At 42.0% G+C, this 10,271-nt stretch overlaps 1 protein-coding gene across 1 annotated transcript in view; it reads right to left on the minus strand.

The window, feature by feature from the left end:
• The window catches only part of FAT3 (FAT atypical cadherin 3), a 352,171-nt gene extending 347,242 nt beyond the window's left edge, over positions 1–4,929 (minus strand). Inside the window, exon 1 of the mRNA XM_072850741.1 lies at positions 4,817–4,929. The gene's annotated coding sequence lies outside the window, so the exon portion shown is untranslated. The remainder of the gene's footprint in view (positions 1–4,816) is intronic.
• Positions 4,930–10,271: the final 5,342 nt, after the last annotated feature.

Genomic DNA, 10,271 nt, shown 5'->3' on the forward strand with positions numbered 1-10,271 from the left:
GACTCACCAAGAACTCACCAGTAAGGAAACATTGAGGGGATCTGAACTAATTTGATCTCTAAAAGGCAAGTGGATGCAAAACTGCAAATATTAACTGCCTGCACAAAGTCCATCTCCAAAAGGGTAGCTCTCCCTGCGAAGTCACCAGCGGCCTCATTTCCAGAGGTACAAGGCACCTATAAGTCCATTCAATGGGAACTTTCACTGTTCATTACCATGGGAAAGTTGAGCTCTTCACCTCTCTCTGGTTAGGTTACTTATTGTGGTTCATGCTTATCTGCCTGCCATGAATGTCATGAGGTTTAATTAGTTTTGGGCTGTAAAACACACCAAGATCCCCCAGAAAAGCTGTATATGCATCACAGTAGGATCCTTGCAAGATAATTTTCTTGGCATCGCCGGAGTAACCAGCATGAGCAGCCAGAGGACAACTCCAAAGACGAGGTACTCGAAGCACTAAGCTGTCTGCAATCCTGATCTGTATCTGGAGGATCAAAAGTTTCAGGGGCAGCATTTTGGTGCAACACATGCTGAAACTCATGTGGGAGTTAACAGCAGTTTTACAGAAGAACGCTGACAAAAACATTCTCATCAGCATCTTTCAGCAAAAATAAAGTCAGTCAAAAAAAAGCCCACCTTAAAATGGTAATAATAGGGGGAGAAAAATGGAAATCAACAACACTAACAAAAGCACCATATGGGTTTTTTAAATATCCCAAACAGCTTAAAGTTGCCCAGACTTCTGTATTCATTAATTGCTCAGGACACAGATTTATTTATTTATGGCTCAGGAAAGAATTCCCAGCTCAGAGGCTTTCCAAAGAACAACCCTCCCCAGTTCTGCATGGCCACCTCGGCCAACTCGCCCTGCCATTTCTTATTCTGATGCTAATGCAGTTCAAACAACCCAACCCTGCATTTTTTAATCTATGCAATAAGCCTATCTTTAGGTCACTTAGTTGCGTCAGTTTAAATCACAACATTCCCATAGAGAAAAATCTGATCATTTTATTTACTTTTGGGGACAGAGAAGGGAGAAAGAAAAAAGTTCATTATAAAATGCTTTTTTTGTTTGTGGTGCCTAATTCAAGCGCCACTGAAATCTGCATTAATTTAAACAGCAGTTGAACCATGAGAAAAAATACATTTTAATTAAGACTTGCACAACTACCTTCAAGACAGGATACCCTGAAAATATCTGACCGTGCATAGTCATATCATATTATATAATTATATATATTATTAGGTCTTAGCCAAAGTCTGCTGGAATAAAGGCCGAGATCCCATTGATCTCTGTGGGCTTCAGCTCGCTCTCTTTTGTAAAATAAGCCTGGATTCTGCCACTCTGACTTTCACAAGCATCCACACAGGGATATTCACAGGGCTTCTCACAAGAGAGAAAAACCATGAAGTTGAAGCCGTCCATGAAAGGTACTGGATTTATTCCAGATGTGCAACTGTTTTTAATTAATTTGGAAGCATTTGAAGTATTCGCTCATTAAATATGCTTTGCATTTCACACATGCACGTAAGAGAGTAAGAAAACCCAAAACTGAAGCCAAAATCATAATGTCTTATTAAAAAGACTCTGACACCACTTTTAGCAAAATTAGGCTCACACGAAGACAAGAGTTACAGCACTGCCACAAGACACCACACCAATATTCAAAGCACACGGTTCCTGCGCTGCCAATCCCCAGGAAACCTCACCTTGACTTGGAAGACTCACTGGTCGGGAGCTCTCCCACCTCCACTCAGCCCTGCACCTTCCTGCACAGGATATTTCCCAGTGTGCCCATCCCCATCACCCAGGGCAATACTTTAAGTTCAAGATATCTGTCCTCTAGAGAAGGATGAAACAATTTATGGCAAATCTATGTGCCAAATCATCATTACCAGTAAAAATTTTGCACATGATCATATAGAAGAAGATTCAAGTAGCCAAGAAGGGAGGAAAGACACTTCCTTCAACTTTTGAGATCTTGAGCCAATGCCTACCAGCCACCTGTTACCATTCAACTCCAATCAAAGCAATCTATGAGCATACCACAGTCATCTACAGATGTGAGAAGAAAACAAAAAACTTACGACCTCCTGCTTTTGTCAAGTTCGCAGCAAAAAGCTCCACCACAGAGACGCCAGAGTGAATTTGGATGCCTGCACCAAGGCTGGGCCCGTTCCCATCCAAGCCAGGCAAGAGGGAGGTCATGCACAGTGACACTCAGGCAGGTCCACACACAGAAAACCACAGACCCTCCAGCGCAGACAAAGCACAGGCACGTTTCTGCTGTACCTAAACTTGTAACAGGACACCATTCACCCCAGAAGTGGGGCGTTCCTTGAGGAAGAGGACCTGTATCAGCCCATGCTACGCCCCACGCGACCACCGCTGGATGCTTCCAGCATCCAGAGGATCCAGATTAGCTCAGGTATTTGCACTGCACGCTGCAAACCCCTACGTAGACATCATCGTACCTGACACTCCGTGGTAACAGGCATCAGCACAACGCAGCTCTTGTCTCCCCTCTAGTGGCTGACCCACCACAACTGCTCGCACGGCTTCTGCTGCCGCTGCCAACGGCACGCAGGGCTGGAGCGTGTCCCCTGGCAAAGCCACCACAAGCGGAGCGGCTACGTCTTCCGAGCCCGGGCTCAGTGCCACAGCCAGGCAGGGATGTTGTTGCAGAGGGAAAATGCACAAGGCAGAAATGAGCACATCTGGGCAGCAGCACAGCTCTTCTGCTTTCGCGAGAGCCCAAGACTCCCGGTTTTGAGGTGAGGTGAGCAAAATCGCCATTTAGTATGAAGAACCACAGCGAAGTTCAGAACACAGCTGGGGTTTTTAATTATTATTTCTCAGAGACCCAAAAGAATCAGGTATTTGGTGACTACGAAACACTCAAACTTTTCCTCCCCAAAGACTAAGTTTTCTATCTGACAACGACGGTTTTGTCACCAAGGGTCAAAATTAATTCTAGTGATCACCAGACAAGTCAGTGTCTCAGATCTCTAATCCATCTTACCAAGTGCTACCAAACTGTGTGTGAAGCTCTCCTGTTCAAAACCAGCATACAAACATTAAAAAAACACAAAACTTCACATTTCTTCACAAGTAATTTTTTTTTTTCTAAAAAAACAAGCAGGAACATTCAAGTTTCTTTCTTTTGGTTGCCAGTGCTAAAATATGCTAACAGCATTAAGGCAAGGGACGACTTGCAGAGCTCACAATCTGTATTCAGCATAATTAGCAGATGCCAATTTAACTTATTACTGCTTCTTCCTTTCTATATTATAAAAAGGATGTCAATGAAAACCTGTTATCTAAATGACTGTTTTCTCAGTGCTGATATAAAGCAACAATCATGGGAAAATAGAGTCACAGAGCATGTGTTAGGAAATATCTGATTTTGAAATGACATTATAAACAGCTACAGTAAAGAAAGAAATTAATGCCTGCAGACAGGACTTTTCTCTCTTACTTCACACTTTGCATTTTTAGACTGTTTTTAAACTAATTACATATTTGGTGGCATTCCTAGTTATTCAAATAAGCAATGAAACATTCGAGGTAAAGTGATATTATTAAATGAGGTTGCTCAACTGTCTCAGCCACTGATCATTTCAAAGCATGAGAAATGAACACCCTTAGGATGCCTTTTCTATGCAGAGAACTAACAGCTAAGAAGTAAGTGCACAAATACCTGCAAAAGAAACCAAAGCAAGTCCTAAAAAACCAGCCTCTTCCAAAATGCCAAATAACGGACTGTGTCACAGCTAAGGGGACAGTTACAGAGAGCACTTCTCCTGCCTGCAAAGCTGAAACACATTTTATAAAACAAAGCCCTCTTGAACTAAGAGGCTGTTGAAAGATGCATCCAGCACACACACACAAAAAAGCAGTGCTCACCAAGGTTATGGATTAAACAGGTTTCTAACACATAAACAATATAATGATCCAGTCCAGGCATCATCTGCTGCTACTTCTGCTTGGCGAAGATGCCTTCCCGCTAACATTTCTGCATATTACAATGCAGTGCAAAAAAATATTTTAATAAACTATGTTCTGACTCTCAGGGCTAAGTTGAAAAGCCTTGTAAGGCTATGCTTCTCTGCAGCTTTAATCAATTTCAGCTATAACTTCATTTGTTATGCCTAACAGACAGTGTAAACTTTACCCTTCCCAAGAATTAAGAAAAAAATAACATTTCATACTCTCCTATAACCAGCATATGTAAAGCACAGAACAGAACCGCTGCACACATACCCCCAATTAAATTGGTCTCTGTGGAAACTAATAACTTTCCACAGTATGCACTGTAATCCAAGTAATAATTTTAAACAGGCATAAGCTGCAGTGTGCTGAACTAAGGCATTCTTACCTTGCAAAGAGTGCTTGAACACGGTTAGTTACAGTAAAAGAGGAGAACGCGCATGTTGCCAAGTATTGCCCATGTAAAGGGGATATGCCTTACCCCACACATGCGCACGCACACACAAACTGGGTGCGTGTGCTTCGTAGGTAGAGAAAGAGGACCAGAAAAGATAAGCAGCACCGATAATGCCTCGGCTTTATGTCTCAATCAGTAGCGAGTAAAGCTGGGGGAACCATTTGAGATGAAAAGGGGAAAAATTCCAAGAAACAAGGGGTTTTTTTCTCCTCTGGATGCAAAGAGCTTTGCTTGGGTGACCTATAATACCTTAGCACAAAAATTTTCATAACCCACCTCCCTCCTGAGCCAATTAGTTGCACATGTCAAATGACACTGCACAAACAATGCACAAAGACTTTAACAAAAAATATTAAAGAATCCCTTACCTTTTAGTCAGAATAAGTGACAGATAACAGGCATGAGAAACTCAGTTGGCACAGTTGCTGTACATATTTCTCTGTGGACTTCTCTTTAGTGGTCCCAAAAGCACTGAACACAAAAAAACTCCAGCCTGCCTGCTTCATTCTTCAGCAACAGAGATACATGCTGTCACGGTAACGCGAAAAAGCAAAAAGAACTACAGATCTTAGTTTTTAAAGCCTTTGTGCTTAAAGGGAAGAAAAAGAGGGAGCGAAGAAAAGGAGGAACAGAGCAAACACTTTTTCTAAGAGAAATCTGGTCTTGGCTGTAGAAGTAACCACAGCACAGAATCATTCAGTTTGAATTTCCCTGTTTGCAAGCTCCTTGGGAAAAAAAAATAAGATCAGTCTTTAGGGAAAAAAAATCAAATGCACGGATGGGGGGAAGGGAGAGGAGGAGAAGGAGGGTACTGCTCCTATGTGACATACATATGGAATGAGCATTAGAACAATGCTGACAGGACAGCTAAGCAACTGCACTCTGGGGCAGCAGTTTTCAAAGCAGAGCTTTTGCAGCTTTGCAGAAAGGAGAAGAAAACAATAAAAAAAAAAAAAAGCCCTCCGCAAAGGGAAAAAAAAGAAAAAGGAAAGAAAAATAATAGGAGAGAAAGGAGCTGTTAATTCAAGAAGAACTACCAGACTTAAAAAAAAATGAGTTGCCTAATTTCTGAAAGGGGGGACGGGTGGGAAACACCGCGACTGCTTTCCAGCGATGCAAGCAGAAGCCTTGATGTCTAGTGCACTTACATTTTATGCGGCGCACAGTGGGTCCCCTCCTCCCTGCCTGCTTCCCTCCTTCCCTCCCTCCCTCCCTCCGCCCTCCCTGCCTAGGAAGCTCTCCCTCCCAGGGGACAAGAATTCCAGTGGACCCAATTAACACTGTACTTCGCTGGATCCTTGGTATGATCAATATTAAATAAGCTCAGTTTTAGCAGCACCGAAAAATAAAGCAGCCATGTAATGTGTGGCTGATGGAGACTGTGTTTTTTTCCCCCTACTTCCCTACTCCCTCAGTCTCGAAACGATCCAACGCAGCAGAAAAAAAAAATTTAGAAAGCATGTGCCAGTGCCAGTGACACAAGCTGCATCAGATATTTGTATAGAAACTTGATGGAAGCCGAACATCGGTTGCTCATTTCACTAGCTTCGGCAGTACTTTATTAAAGTGGATTTACAAATCAATGGAAGGAATCCAAAGGTTCACAAACAGGCTCTTTCATCAGGTCCGCTGCCTGACCGTACAGGAAGTTTGCTGAAGGGGTCTGGGGGCTGTTTCACCAGCACACTTGTTTTCAATGGGCTCCCAACAACATGACTTGTTTGGTTTGGTGAAAGAAATGCAGTAAGAGGTTCACTGCTTTAAGGGAATGCAGCCTAAGTGTGTTTACTGCTTCATTCCCGCAGCATGTGCGACAAGGCACCCTACAAATTGCAAATTAAAATAATTTGAAGGGGGAAGTGGTTGGGAGGCAGTAACCTTCTTTGGTCCTGTTTTCCCTGATCTATCAATCACAGATTGCCATGTAAAAACAATCTACTACAGGCTCTCTTTATAGAGGAAAGGCAATTACTACCATTAACTCTTGCCATTGCGAATTAATACAATACAGTCCACAACTGATATAGAGTCTGCCTGCAAGCCATTAATCTAAGAATAAATGGGTGGTTTGCTTAAATCCAACTGGTCTGAAATTCTCAGGTTAAGAGCTTCCCTTCCGCTTTCCATATTTCTATTTGTGTTTGTGAAACTCAGTGGAAAGAAAAGAAAACCACATTTATTTGCTAGGGCCAGGACAATTCCAAGCTAACAATATCCATCAGTGAACCTCCTTACAAATACAGGATTTCACCACCAGTAGTTGCTTTTCCTTTGTTGTTTCTGGGGTGGCCATAATCTTCAAACCAAACCCAATAAATAGCACTGAGCAAGATCCTTGACTGAACAGCTGGGTTGACCAGTGACTTGAATCCATCTTGTTAAATTAATGCGAGATTGCATTTCCATACAAATAAGATCAATTAAAAATACTCGTAAAACCATGCTACCAAAGGCAGCGAAGAGTTAAATTAATTAACTCAAAAAGCCTCCAATTAAATAATGTTAAGGTTATGATTCTCCCTCTAGCTGAGGGAGGAAAAAAACCAACAGCAGGACAAAATACTACTAGTTAGTGACTACTAGTAGTAGCCCCAAATGCCACACTGTTTGTCAGAAATTCTTTATGATGCCTAGTAACATCCTTCACAGTTAGATAAATATGGAGTATACAGAAATCCCAAGCAGTGGTCAACCATCCCAACAGATATCACAAACCAAAGGCTTATTTACATGGAAAGACACCAAAGAACGCAGATAAATTGCTTATGTACATGAAGTCCATGTTTCTCGAGCTACAGTAATTCCAGGCTCCTGTACTCTTGATGAAGATGCTGCACTTTACATGTATTGCCTTCACAAATATAATCTAGCTGACATGTTTTTTTGCTGCAAGAAGGGTTAGGGAAGATGTACCCCTGAGTAACACGGCACTAAGCAGGGCAACGCTGGGTTGCAACTTGAATGACAGGAAAACACAAAAACATTCATAGGAAACCACTGAAAATGATGCAGATCTTCATCATAGTCATTACTGACCCAGCATTACAGCATGGCAAACATACTGGATTTGAAATGAGATACAGAGATCGCTGGTAATACCAGCCTGATGGTCCAGAGTCTGCAAAATTGCATTCCCCTTTCAGTCCCCCACTCTAAATTAGGGGGCAATGTCAATGGGTTAAAGTGTCCCTGAAAGTGGCCTCAATCTTGTACAGAACGCTTCTCTTTGCAAGGGGATCAAAGCACTTGGCAAGTGCTTTGGGATCCCATCTGAATGAAAGAACATATACATTCCATCTGCCACAGAAAATGTGCCCGCCTTCCATGAAAGCATGCAACACAAAGCCAAGCTCCAGCCAGGATAGCTGCAAGGCTCCAGGAAAGTCTTGCAAAAAAAGGGAAACACCCTCAAAGGGCACCTGGCAATGGCCCTCTTCCCCACAACTATAGTCATGAACCATCGATGACTTCAAGTCCCATCTGACAAAAGGCAGGGGAAACTCACCGTGGCAATCAAATTATTTTCACAGGGAAACACTGTAATAAGGATATAATCCACTGAATACATCCAGGATGAAGATGCCCAGTGGGTAGCTGCATTTTGGGAAAGGCTGAGGTTTACAGCTGCAGAGGGGATCGTAAGTGCCTCTTGGAACCCATAAATGATCCATCAGTCGATCTGTCATCTCAACACTCCGAGGCACTAGGAAAGTCTTTATTATCCCCATTTTAGAGATTATTATTTGAACACTGAAAGCCTAAACTGCCTCCCCAAGGAGATGCAAGAAGTGCTGGAGAATAGCAGGGAACTGATTCCAGGCTTTCAAGTTCCTTAACTGTGAAGACTGTTCTTGTTTCAAACACAAGCAACTGAATTTGACTTATTTTGAAAGTCAAGCTATTTGTTCCTTAAAAAAAATATCAGCATCATTCTAGTCTACTCTTAAGTATGAATCAAAGCACAGTTCAAGGTATTTAAGGAGCTCCTGTGCTGCTTAAGAAATCCGCATGTGTATACGTTGACAAGTTTTGTTCCAAATAAAAATTCATAATTCACATTATTTTACTAGAAAATAATACAAATATCATTCCACAATTAGAATTACAGTCCCAGTTTAGTAGGACTTTTCAAGCCAGTGGGGAATTGCACAGAAGGACACCTCATATATGTGAAGAAAAACATATAAAAAAACATTTCTCAAAATAAGCAACTACACCAGTATCAGACCAGGTTACCAGTTAATGTCTGGTTAAAGGAAAAAGTCTTGAGTGCCACAGTGAAGGTCCCAGTCCCTAGCTGCCAGCAGAACAGCCCTTACTGTTGCTGGAGGCAGGGAAAGAGGGATGTGTTGTCAGCCCTGACCTGGTTGAGAGGCTCCTACAAAAGGTCTCCCATGCACGGATGCCCCGGTGAGCTGCCTGTGCTGCCTGGAGGTCCTGCTCTCCCTCGACAGCCCTTGCACACCCTACCTAACGCAAACGGTCCTCAGAGCTCAGCATCACCCAAATGCTTGCATTTGTTCTCAGAATGTGCTTTATTCACATGAAAGCCAACTCTATGAAGCTGTAGAGAGTACGCAACAAAAGTCCAAGCTGGAAAGATGCACCAAAGAAAAAGAGCTGCTACCAAAAGAGAAAGAAGTCAGTATTTACTACTTGAGGGCAGGAACTAATGACTGCTAATAGGGCAGCACCATACGACACAGAGGAAAAGCTATGACGATTGTTCTCTTTTCTCCTTCCAAAACTATATTGGGAAGTCTCAGCATTTACAACACTCTTTGGAGAACTATAATCTATCTGGGTGCTCCCCAAAAACCTATGACCGAAATTGCAAACATGGGAGATTAGCTTCGTAAAGATACACGGTGTAACACAATTTGTAACAGCTAATCCACTTTATTACAGACATCGTCAACTCAGTTCATTATCTAAATGTTCCAATTCAACTGTTCTCAAAGACTACAGCCTTTGGCACTGTTTAAAGTCGTGTACATTTTCTATCTAATATACTAATTTTGATTATTAAAAGGCAAATAAATTGGTAGGTTTTTCTCTTCTTTTATATTCAGTTCATATAATACAATAAATACTAGAAATTACAAAAGAAAAATAAAAATATTTAACTAAATAAACCCTGGCTTCAAAATATCGATAGTTAAAAAGAGAAACAAGGGTGAACACATGGTGATGTGGTCTTTGCTCAAGAATGTTAAAAAATGTCTGTGGATATTTTAAATATTTACCAAATGAAGGGGATGTATATCAGGTTGCAGAGCTTTGGATTACACACACTTTCAAGAGATGATGATTCATGTTAATCTACATCAGTAGGCTTGGAGGTTTTGCTTTGTTCTTTTTAATTTCTAATTACATTTTAGTAGCAGAATAAACAGAAACACATAAAGCCAGAAACAAAAACTAAAATAAAATAAAGGAAAAACAACCTTTTAAGGCACTTAACATCAGAGAAGTTTAGTCAGCCAATTACGATTTACAACTGCACAATAAACCATGTTGAGGTTCAGCTGACTAATGCTCTGCACCATTATGTAGCTAGTACCAAAGATAAAAGGCCAATTTCCTATTTGAAAATTGGGTTTCAGTAACATGCAGCCGCCAGTCTGTGGGGCCGGGTGATTACCTCCATGGCGGCATCCATCATGGAGGCCCAGCAAACCCGAACGGAGCCGTGGCACCCATTGCATCCACTTCCACGCCCGAGCTCTTTGGGAGGTGTCCGTACCCCCCAGCTAGGCACGAAGGGCTCACTGCACTCTATGCCAAAGCAGCCATGCTCCCAAGGCAGTTCTGAGCCAGGTG

This window comes from Ciconia boyciana, chromosome 1 (genome assembly GCF_034638445.1).
Source record: "Ciconia boyciana chromosome 1, ASM3463844v1, whole genome shotgun sequence".
Lineage (NCBI taxonomy): Eukaryota > Metazoa > Chordata > Aves > Ciconiiformes > Ciconiidae > Ciconia > Ciconia boyciana.